At 48.5% G+C, this 11,139-nt stretch overlaps 3 non-coding genes across 3 annotated transcripts; all 3 read right to left on the bottom strand.

The window, feature by feature from the left end:
* Positions 1–383: 383 nt before the first annotated feature.
* Positions 384–456, bottom strand: TRNAV-CAC (transfer RNA valine (anticodon CAC)). The gene has a single exon. It is a non-coding gene; the product is annotated as a tRNA-Val (tRNA).
* Positions 457–3,973: 3,517 nt separating this feature from the next.
* On the bottom strand, positions 3,974–4,046 carry TRNAV-CAC (transfer RNA valine (anticodon CAC)). The gene has a single exon. It is a non-coding gene; the product is annotated as a tRNA-Val (tRNA).
* Positions 4,047–7,556: 3,510 nt separating this feature from the next.
* On the bottom strand, positions 7,557–7,629 carry TRNAV-CAC (transfer RNA valine (anticodon CAC)). The gene has a single exon. It is a non-coding gene; the product is annotated as a tRNA-Val (tRNA).
* Between the last annotated feature and the right edge of the window lie 3,510 nt (positions 7,630–11,139).

Genomic DNA, 11,139 nt, shown 5'->3' on the forward strand with positions numbered 1-11,139 from the left:
GAGACCAGAAGGCTCAGCTTCACTGAAGATCAAGCTCTCTTGAGTCTGGCACCTTAGACCACTCGGCCATCCTGACAGCCAAAACAGTGTGCAGGTCGGACTCTTCAGTCTGCACTTGTTGATTTTGCCGCTTGCAATGTTCCTATCAAAGTCACAGCTTTAAAGGCCCCACAATATAACATGGCCAAGAAAAAAAAAAAAAAACAGAACAAGAAACAATGCACATGCACGACCACCGAGGGATGCAGATAACTTTTTAGCGTCCTGCAATAGTAAAGCACGTTTTACACAGGTCACAAGTTTTTAAAGGTCATTTCTGTCTAAGTGTGCATTGAGAGAGCCTGAGGTTTTAGGGAGCAAACACAAAAGCTGCTGCTGCCAAGTGTTTCTGCCCGGTCTCGAACCGGGGACCTTTCACGTGTGAGGCAAACGTGATAACCACTACACTACAGAAACAAGCTTGCTGGTTTGACTGAAGGAGCACAGTTCCCCTCATATGTTTGCACGATTTCCTCTATACTTTATCAGCAGTTGCTTGGAATGCGAGGGGTAAGTGTGAAAATTGCAGCGGTGTCAGCCAGCATGCATACACTCAGACGTCCTGAAAAATCCCACAGCTGCGGGCAGAGACAGACAAATATCTGATGCCTAAATGCCAGGAAGGAGAGCCTGTGAAATCATCACACAGGGCGCACTGAGAGCAAGCAGGAAGGAAGCCAAGGCATTGTAATCCATTTTTCGCCTGAGGCAAAAAATATGTTTTGCGCAACAATGCTTCGAGTGGAATGAGAAATGTTGAGGGGTTGTGTATTTTGAGCAGGATTTGATTGTTTTCCGCTAAAATGGGCTTGTCCGGGATTTGAACCTGGGACCTCTCGCACCCTAAGCGAGAATCATACCCCTAGACCAACGAGCATGGGCACAGAAATGCAACGGCTCCGACCCTGCTCGGAGGGTTGGTGACAGAGAGTGGGAGACTACATCCCAAAGCAAGAAACTGCACATGGTGCTCTCTTCTGCAGTACGACTAGAGTCATTTGCATGGTCTTCATCGAACATGACATAAAAAGCCTCTATCCTTTAGACATTTTGGCCCAGATTTACAAGAAAATGACTAAGCGCGACGCTGTGCCAAATTTGCAAGCCCCACGCGCCGTCATTTTCAAAATGCAGGGAAGCGCCGTATTTAGTAGAATACAGCGCACCCCTGTGCTTCCCCCTGCGCCAGCTCTAAATTAGCTGCTGAGCGCCAACGCAGCAGTTCTTGCACCATGGTACAAGGATGACTGCGTTGAGGGGGAAATTGTTTTTGTGCAGGAAGGGACACCTTCCTGCCCAAAAAAAAAATCTTCAATGGTGATTTGCTCTTACTTCTATGTGTGCTGCAGAATGCATCACACATAGAAAGAGCAAAAACAAGGAGAAATGAAAACATTTCTCCTCAGTGCGCCACTCTAACGACACCCCTGGGATGGCGTTGGATTTTGGTGCTGACGCAGATTTACGCCAACTCCTAAATCTGGAGCAGCATCAAAATGCTATGGTGTTGCTGTGGCACACTCCCAACAACACCCATTGCACGCCCCTTCCAGGGAACGCGCTGCGTGCTAAGGGGCCGTATTTACAAGGTGGTGTTAAGCCACAAAAAGTGGCTGAACGCCATCTTGTAAATACCGCGCAGTGCATAGTGCCACGGGGGCGTCACTAAAAGTGATGCTCCGGTGGCGATAGGACCTTGTAAGTCTGGCACTTTATTTGCTCAAGGTGTGTGTTCTTGGTGAGGGCAGGAAAGCTATTTTCGCTCTCGTACCTTCCTTCCTTGGCTGGCTTGAATGCTGTTGGCTCAGGCTTCATTGCAAAGGTCAAACAGTGAGCAACTGACTGCCGTAAGCTGGCGCAACTCCTCTTGGTGAGCTGTGACAGATGCCCCAGGAGCGTAGTACCTCACGATGGTGAGGGATAGACACAGTCTCTTTTATCTCAGCTTGCCTGTCAGGTGAGGCATGAAATGCAAATACTGTGAAAAAGCCCAGCGTCTCGAACCAGGGACCTTTCGCATGTGAGGTGCGCATGATAACCACTACACTAGACAAACAGACACACTTGCCGGCTTGCTTCATGTGGCTATGCATTGTACTGGAACCACCACACTATGGAAACAGACACACCTGCTTGCTTTATGTGGCTATGCATTGGACTGGGATGCAAGGATGAGGGCCAATGTTCATGACGCTCAAAGCTGAGCCTTCCGGAACACGATCTCTTCCCTTGGAAGAAAGGAACTGGGATCACTTTCATTCCAAGAGGTGATTTCAGAACTGGACCCGAAATTACCATGGAGAAGCACTGTGCATTTAATGTTCCTACGAGCACTGCTGCTCCAGCACAGAAAAGCAGTTGCAAAGAAATCTCGCATACCTTCATGATGCTGAACCGTCTCGACGCCAGTATAAAGCATGTATTGCATTGCAACATGACATCTTACAAGAGTGAAAAGCAGAAATACTCCTGTTTAAAACACAGACTGAACCTATAAAGGTAGGGGTTTGTCTGGGATTTGAACCGAGGTCCTCTCACACCCGAAGCGAGAATCATACCCCTATACCAACTAGACTGCCGCTGCATAATCATTTGAAACATCTTCTGAAGCGTCTTTCCGAAAAGCAGGGCCATTTGGAGGCTCTCTCTCTCTAAGCGTGCCATAGCAATTGATGTTTTCTGTCAAGGATTTTTTGTTTGTCTCTAGCAAGGCAAGAGGTAGTCAAAATGCCCTGTGCCAGTGAGCTGAACTAGGGCACTGATGTGAAAAGCAGACCCTTTCTGGTAGTTGTAACCCGCTGCAAGTCATGGACCCTTGCACCTTAGACTTCCCAACCAGAAGCACTGAAGGGCCTGCTAGCTCTTGAGCCAGAGGAGCATGCCTCTTGGATTCAAGCACACTTGCTCGATCAGCGCTCGATGAGGCTCGATCAGGCGAGATTTATATTAGTGGCTCATAGGCCTGAAACACTCACCTGGGAGACGCAGGGTGGCTGATTTCCCGGAATGGCCCTTGATGGGGAAATCACCTCCTTTCCCCCGCCTCATTTCAGAATTGTGTGCTAGTCGCAAGACAGTGTTCAGGGGTTCATGGGTACTGCCTACTCCCAGCTGCCTCTCTGTCTTCTTCATGTAAATTGCAAGTCACGAGGAGGCACCATTGCCAATATGCTCCGCCCACCTAACCAAGAAACCTAGTTTGAGCTTGTCTGCCTGTGTTGTTGCAGGGGCAGTGTCTTCTTTGCCCAAAAGGTGGCAGGAGAGCCTCACTTCAAACGATAGAATCAACTGCTTAAGTAGAAACCAGCATGGTAGTTACTGTCATAAAGTGCAGCTCTAACAGAAGGTGTGCCTGAGACGTCCCTTCCAGTAATACACAGAATTTTGATTGAGGGCCCAGCCGATGGGTTGGTGGATTTCTCCTCACATGCCACAGCAGCTTCCAAAGATAGTGGTGTGAGGAGCTGGCTCTGCAAGCAGAGCAAGATTTAAGGGAAGAAAATACACCTGTCAGAAGTGGGATTTGAACCCACGCCTCCATGAAGAGACCAGAAGGCTCAGCTTCACTGAAGATCAAGCTCTCTTGAGTCTGGCGCCTTAGACCACTCGGCCATCCTGACAGCCAAAACAGTGTGCAGGTCGGACTCTTCAGTCTGCACTTGTTGATTTTGCCGCTTGCAATGTTCCTATCAAAGTCACAGCTTTAAAGGCCCCACAATATAACATGGCCAAGAAAAAAAAAAAAAAACAGAACAAGAAACAAGAAACAATGCACATGCACGACCACCGAGGGATGCAGATAACTTTTTAGCGTCCTGCAATAGTAAAGCACGTTTTACACTGGTCACAAGTTTTTAAAGGTCATTTCTGTCTAAGTGTGCATTGAGAGAGACTGAGGTTTTAGGGAGCAAACACAAAAGCTGCTGCTGCCAAGTGTTTCTGCCCGGTCTCGAACCGGGGACCTTTCGCGTGTGAGGCGAACGTGATAACCACTACACAACAGAAACAAGCTTGCTGGTTTGACTGAAGGAGCACAGTTCCCCTCATATGTTTGCACGATTTCCTCTATACTTTATCAGCAGTTGCTCGGAATGCGAGGGGTAAGTGTGAAAATTGCAGCGGTGTCAGCCAGCATGCATACACTCAGACGTCCTGAAAAATCCCACAGCTGCGGGCAGAGACAGACAAATATCTGATGCCTAAATGCCAGGAAGGAGAGCCTGTGAAATCATCACACAGGGCGCACTGAGAGCAAGCAGGAAGGAAGCCAAGGCATTGTAATCCATTTTTCGCCTGAGGCAAAAAATATGTTTTGCGCAACAATGCTTCGAGTGGAATGAGAAATGTTGAGGGGTTGTGTATTTTGAGCAGGATTTGATTGTTTTCCGCTAAAATGGGCTTGTCCGGGATTTGAACCTGGGACCTCTCGCACCCTAAGCAAGAATCATACCCCTAGACCAACGAGCCTGGGCACAGAAATGCAACGGCTCCGACCCTGCTCGGAGGGTTGGTGACAGAGAGTGGGAGACTACATCCCAAAGCAAGAAACTGCACATGGTGCTCTCTTCTGCAGTACGACTAGAGTCATTTGCATGGTCTTCATCGAACATGACATAAAAAGCCTCTATCCTTAAGACATTTTGGCCCAGATTTACAAGAAAATGACTAAGCGCGACGCTGTGCCAAATTTGCAAGCCCCACGCGCCGTCATTTTCAAAATGCAGGGAAGCGCCGTATTTAGTAGAATACAGCGCACCCCTGTGCTTCCCCCTGCGCCAGCTCTAAATTAGCTGCTGAGCGCCAACGCAGCCGTTCTTGCACCATGGTACAAGGATGACTGCGTTGAGGGGGAAATTGTTTTTGTGCAGGAAGGGACACCTTCCTGCCCAAAAAAAAAATCTTCAATGGTGATTTGCTCTTACTTCTATGTGTGCTGCAGAATGCATCACACATAGAAAGAGCAAAAACAAGGAGAAATGAAAACATTTCTCCTCAGTGCGCCACTCTAACGACACCCCTGGGATGGCGTTGGATTTTGGTGCTGACGCAGATTTACGCCAACTCCTAAATCTGGAGCAGTATCAAAATGCTATGGTGTTGCTGTGGCACTCTCCCAACAACACCCATTGCACGCCCCTTCCAGGGAACGCGCTGCGTGCTAAGGGGCCGTATTTACAAGGTGGTGTTAAGCCACAAAAAGTGGCTGAACGCCATCTTGTAAATACCGCGCAGTGCATAGTGCCACCGGGGCGTCACTAAAAGTGATGCTCCGGTGGCGATAGGGCCTTGTAAGTCTGGCACTTTATTTGCTCAAGGTGTGTGTTCTTGGTGAGGGCAGGAAAGCTATTTTCGCTCTCGTACCTTCCTTCCTTGGCTGGCTTGAATGCTGTAGGCTCAGGCTTCATTGCAAAGGTCAAACAGTGAGCAACTGACTGCCGTAAGCTGGCGCAACTCCTCTTGGTGAGCTGTGACAGATGCCCCAGGAGCGTAGTACCTCACGATGGTGAGGGATAGACACAGTCTCTTTTATCTCAGCTTGCCTGTCAGGTGAGGCAGGAAATGCAAATACTGTGAAAAAGCCCAGCGTCTCGAACCAGGGACCTTTCGCATGTGAGGTGCGCATGATAACCACTACACTAGACAAACAGACACACTTGCCGGCTTGCTTCATGTGGCTATGCATTGTACTGGAACCACCACACTATGGAAACAGACACACCTGCTTGCTTTATGTGGCTATGCATTGGACTGGGATGCAAGGATGAGGGCCAATGTTCATGACGCTCAAAGCTGAGCCTTCCGGAACACGATCTCTTCCCTTGGAAGAAAGGAACTGGGATCACTTTCATTCCAAGAGGTGATTTCAGAACTGGACCCGAAATTACCATGGAGAAGCACTGTGCATTTAATGTTCCTACGAGCACTGCTGCTCCAGCACAGAAAAGCAGTTGCAAAGAAATCTCGCATACCTTCATGATGCTGAACCGTCTCGACGCCAGTATAAAGCATGTATTGCATTGCAACATGACATCTTACAAGAGTGAAAAGCATAAATACTCCTGTTTAAAACACAGACTGAACCTATAAAGGTAGGGGTTTGTCTGGGATTTGAACCGAGGTCCTCTCACACCCGAAGCGAGAATCATACCCCTATACCAACTAGACTGCCGCTGCATAGTCATTTGAAACATCTTCTGAAGCGTCTTTCCGAAAAGCAGGGCCATTTGGAGGCTCTCTCTCTCTAAGCGTGCCATAGCAATTGATGTTTTCTGTCAAGGATTTTTTGTTTGTCTCTAGCAAGGCAAGAGGTAGTCAAAATGCCCTGTGCCAGTGAGCTGAACTAGGGCACTGATGTGAAAAGCAGACCCTTTCTGGTAGTTGTAACCCGCTGCAAGTCATGGACCCTTGCACCTTAGACTTCCCAACCAGAAGCACTGAAGGGCCTGCTAGCTCTTGAGCCAGAGGAGCATGCCTCTTGGATTCAAGCACACTTGCTCGATCAGCGCTCGATCAGGCTCGATCAGGCTCGATTTATATTAGTGGCTCATAGGCCTGAAACACTCACCTGGGAGACGCAGGGTGGCTGATTTCCCGGAATGGCCCTTGATGGGGAAATCACCTCCTTTCCCCCGCCTCATTTCAGAATTGTGTGCTAGTCGCAAGACAGTGTTCAGGGGTTCATGGGTACTGCCTACTCCCAGCTGCCTCTCTGTCTTCTTCATGTAAATTGCAAGTCACGAGGAGGCACCATTGCCAATATGCTCCGCCCACCTAACCAAGAAACCTAGTTTGAGCTTGTCTGCCTGTGTTGTTGCAGGGGCAGTGTCTTCTTTGCCCAAAAGGTGGCAGGAGAGCCTCACTTCAAACAATAGAATCAACTGCTTAAGTAGAAACCAGCATGGTAGTTACTGTCATAAAGTGCAGCTCTAACAGAAGGTGTGCCTGAGACGCCCCTTCCAGTAATACACAGAATTTTGATTGAGGGCCCAGCCGATGGGTTGGTGGATTTCTCCTCACATGCCACAGCAGCTTCCAAAGATAGTGGTGTGAGGAGCTGGCTCTGCAAGCAGAGCAAGATTTAAGGGAAGAAAATACACCTGTCAGAAGTGGGATTTGAACCCATGCCTTCATGAAGAGACCAGAAGGCTCAGCTTCACTGAAGATCAAGCTCTCTTGAGTCTGGCACCTTAGACCACTCGGCCATCCTGACAGCCAAAACAGTGTGCAGGTCGGACTCTTCAGTCTGCACTTGTTGATTTTGCCGCTTGCAATGTTCCTATCAAAGTCACAGCTTTAAAGGCCCCACAATATAACATGGCCAAGAAAAAAAAAAAAAAACAGAACAAGAAACAATGCACATGCACGACCACCGAGGGATGCAGATAACTTTTTAGCGTCCTGCAATAGTAAAGCACGTTTTACACAGGTCACAAGTTTTTAAAGGTCATTTCTGTCTAAGTGTGCATTGAGAGAGCCTGAGGTTTTAGGGAGCAAACACAAAAGCTGCTGCTGCCAAGTGTTTCTGCCCGGTCTCGAACCGGGGACCTTTCGCGTGTGAGGCGAACGTGATAACCACTACACTACAGAAACAAGCTTGCTGGTTTGACTGAAGGAGCACAGTTCCCCTCATATGTTTGCACGATTTCCTCTATACTTTATCAGCAGTTGCTTGGAATGCGAGGGGTAAGTGTGAAAATTGCAGCGGTGTCAGCCAGCATGCATACACTCAGACGTCCTGAAAAATCCCACAGCTGCGGGCAGAGACAGACAAATATCTGATGCCTAAATGCCAGGAAGGAGAGCCTGTGAAATCATCACACAGGGCGCACTGAGAGCAAGCAGGAAGGAAGCCAAGGCATTGTAATCCATTTTTCGCCTGAGGCAAAAAATATGTTTTGCGCAACAATGCTTCGAGTGGAATGAGAAATGTTGAGGGGTTGTGTATTTTGAGCAGGATTTGATTGTTTTCCGCTAAAATGGGCTTGTCCGGGATTTGAACCTGGGACCTCTCACACCCTAAGCGAGAATCATACCCCTAGACCAACGAGCCTGGGCACAGAAATGCAACGGCTCCGACCCTGCTCGGAGGGTTGGTGACAGAGAGTGGGAGACTACATCCCAAAGCAAGAAACTGCACATGGTGCTCTCTTCTGCAGTACGACTAGAGTCATTTGCATGGTCTTCATCGAACATGACATAAAAAGCCTCTATCCTTTAGACATTTTGGCCCAGATTTACAAGAAAATGACTAAGCGCGACGCTGTGCCAAATTTGCAAGCCCCACGCGCCGTCATTTTCAAAATGCAGGGAAGCGCCGTATTTAGTAGAATACAGCGCACCCCTGTGCTTCCCCCTGCGCCAGCTCTAAATTAGCTGCTGAGCGCCAACGCAGCAGTTCTTGCACCATGGTACAAGGATGACTGCGTTGAGGGGGAAATTGTTTTTGTGCAGGAAGGGACACCTTCCTGCCCAAAAAAAAAATCTTCAATGGTGATTTGCTCTTACTTCTATGTGTGCTGCAGAATGCATCACACATAGAAAGAGCAAAAACAAGGAGAAATGAAAACATTTCTCCTCAGTGCGCCACTCTAACGACACCCCTGGGATGGCGTTGGATTTTGGTGCTGACGCAGATTTACGCCAACTCCTAAATCTGGAGCAGTATCAAAATGCTATGGTGTTGCTGTGGCACTCTCCCAACAACACCCATTGCACGCCCCTTCCAGGGAACGCGCTGCGTGCTAAGGGGCCGTATTTACAAGGTGGTGTTAAGCCACAAAAAGTGGCTGAACGCCATCTTGTAAATACCGCGCAGTGCATAGTGCCACCGGGGCGTCACTAAAAGTGATGCTCCGGTGGCGATAGGGCCTTGTAAGTCTGGCACTTTATTTGCTCAAGGTGTGTGTTCTTGGTGAGGGCAGGAAAGCTATTTTCGCTCTCGTACCTTCCTTCCTTGGCTGGCTTGAATGCTGTAGGCTCAGGCTTCATTGCAAAGGTCAAACAGTGAGCAACTGACTGCCGTAAGCTGGCGCAACTCCTCTTGGTGAGCTGTGACAGATGCCCCAGGAGCGTAGTACCTCACGATGGTGAGGGATAGACACAGTCTCTTTTATCTCAGCTTGCCTGTCAGGTGAGGCAGGAAATGCAAATACTGTGAAAAAGCCCAGCGTCTCAAACCAGGGACCTTTCGCATGTGAGGTGCGCATGATAACCACTACACTAGACAAACAGACACACTTGCCGGCTTGCTTCATGTGGCTATGCATTGTACTGGAACCACCACACTATGGAAACAGACACACCTGCTTGCTTTATGTGGCTATGCATTGGACTGGGATGCAAGGATGAGGGCCAATGTTCATGACGCTCAAAGCTGAGCCTTCCGGAACACGATCTCTTCCCTTGGAAGAAAGGAACTGGGATCACTTTCATTCCAAGAGGTGATTTCAGAACTGGACCCGAAATTACCATGGAGAAGCACTGTGCATTTAATGTTCCTACGAGCACTGCTGCTCCAGCACAGAAAAGCAGTTGCAAAGAAATCTCGCATACCTTCATGATGCTGAACCGTCTCGACGCCAGTATAAAGCATGTATTGCATTGCAACATGACATCTTACAAGAGTGAAAAGCATAAATACTCCTGTTTAAAACACAGACTGAACCTATAAAGGTAGGGGTTTGTCTGGGATTTGAACCGAGGTCCTCTCACACCCGAAGCGAGAATCATACCCCTATACCAACTAGACTGCCGCTGCATAGTCATTTGAAACATCTTCTGAAGCGTCTTTCCGAAAAGCAGGGCCATTTGGAGGCTCTCTCTCTCTAAGCGTGCCATAGCAATTGATGTTTTCTGTCAAGGATTTTTTGTTTGTCTCTAGCAAGGCAAGAGGTAGTCAAAATGCCCTGTGCCAGTGAGCTGAACTAGGGCACTGATGTGAAAAGCAGACCCTTTCTGGTAGTTGTAACCCGCTGCAAGTCATGGACCCTTGCACCTTAGACTTCCCAACCAGAAGCACTGAAGGGCCTGCTAGCTCTTGAGCCAGAGGAGCATGCCTCTTGGATTCAAGCACACTTGCTCGATCAGCGCTCGATTAGGCTCGATCAGGCGAGATTTATATTAGTGGCTCATAGGCCTGAAACACTCACCTGGGAGACGCAGGGTGGCTGATTTCCCGGAATGGCCCTTGATGGGGAAATCACCTCCTTTCCCCCGCCTCATTTCAGAATTGTGTGCTAGTCGCAAGACAGTGTTCAGGGGTTCATGGGTACTGCCTATTCCCAGCTGCCTCTCTGTCTTCTTCATGTAAATTGCAAGTCACGAGGAGGCACCATTGCCAATATGCTCCGCCCACCTAACCAAGAAACCTAGTTTGAGCTTGTCTGCCTGTGTTGTTGCAGGGGCAGTGTCTTCTTTGCCCAAAAGGTGGCAGGAGAGCCTCACTTCAAACAATAGAATCAACTGCTTAAGTAGAAACCAGCATGGTAGTTACTGTCATAAAGTGCAGCTCTAACAGAAGGTGTGCCTGAGACGCCCCTTCCAGTAATACACAGAATTTTGATTGAGGGCCCAGCCGATGGGTTGGTGGATTTCTCCTCACATGCCACAGCAGCTTCCAAAGATAGTGGTGTGAGGAGCTGGCTCTGCAAGCAGAGCAAGATTTAAGGGAAGAAAATACACCTGTCAGAAGTGGGATTTGAACCCACGCCTCCATGAAGAGACCAGAAGGCTCAGCTTCACTGAAGATCAAGCTCTCTTGAGTCTGGCACCTTAGACCACTTGGCCATCCTGACAGCCAAAACAGTGTGCAGGTCGGACTCTTCAGTCTGCACTTGTTGATTTTGCCGCTTGCAATGTTCCTATCAAAGTCACAGCTTTAAAGGCCCCACAATATAACATGGCCAAGAAAAAAAAAAAAAAACAGAACAAGAAACAATGCACATGCACGACCACCGAGGGATGCAGATAACTTTTTAGCGTCCTGCAATAGTAAAGCACGTTTTACACAGGTCACAAGTTTTTAAAGGTCATTTCTGTCTAAGTGTGCATTGAGAGAGCCTGAGGTTTTAGGGAGCAAACACAAAAGCTGCTGCTGTCAAG

The sequence above is a fragment of the Pleurodeles waltl genome, unplaced genomic scaffold (genome assembly GCF_031143425.1).
Source record: "Pleurodeles waltl isolate 20211129_DDA unplaced genomic scaffold, aPleWal1.hap1.20221129 scaffold_345, whole genome shotgun sequence".
NCBI lineage: Eukaryota > Metazoa > Chordata > Amphibia > Caudata > Salamandridae > Pleurodeles > Pleurodeles waltl.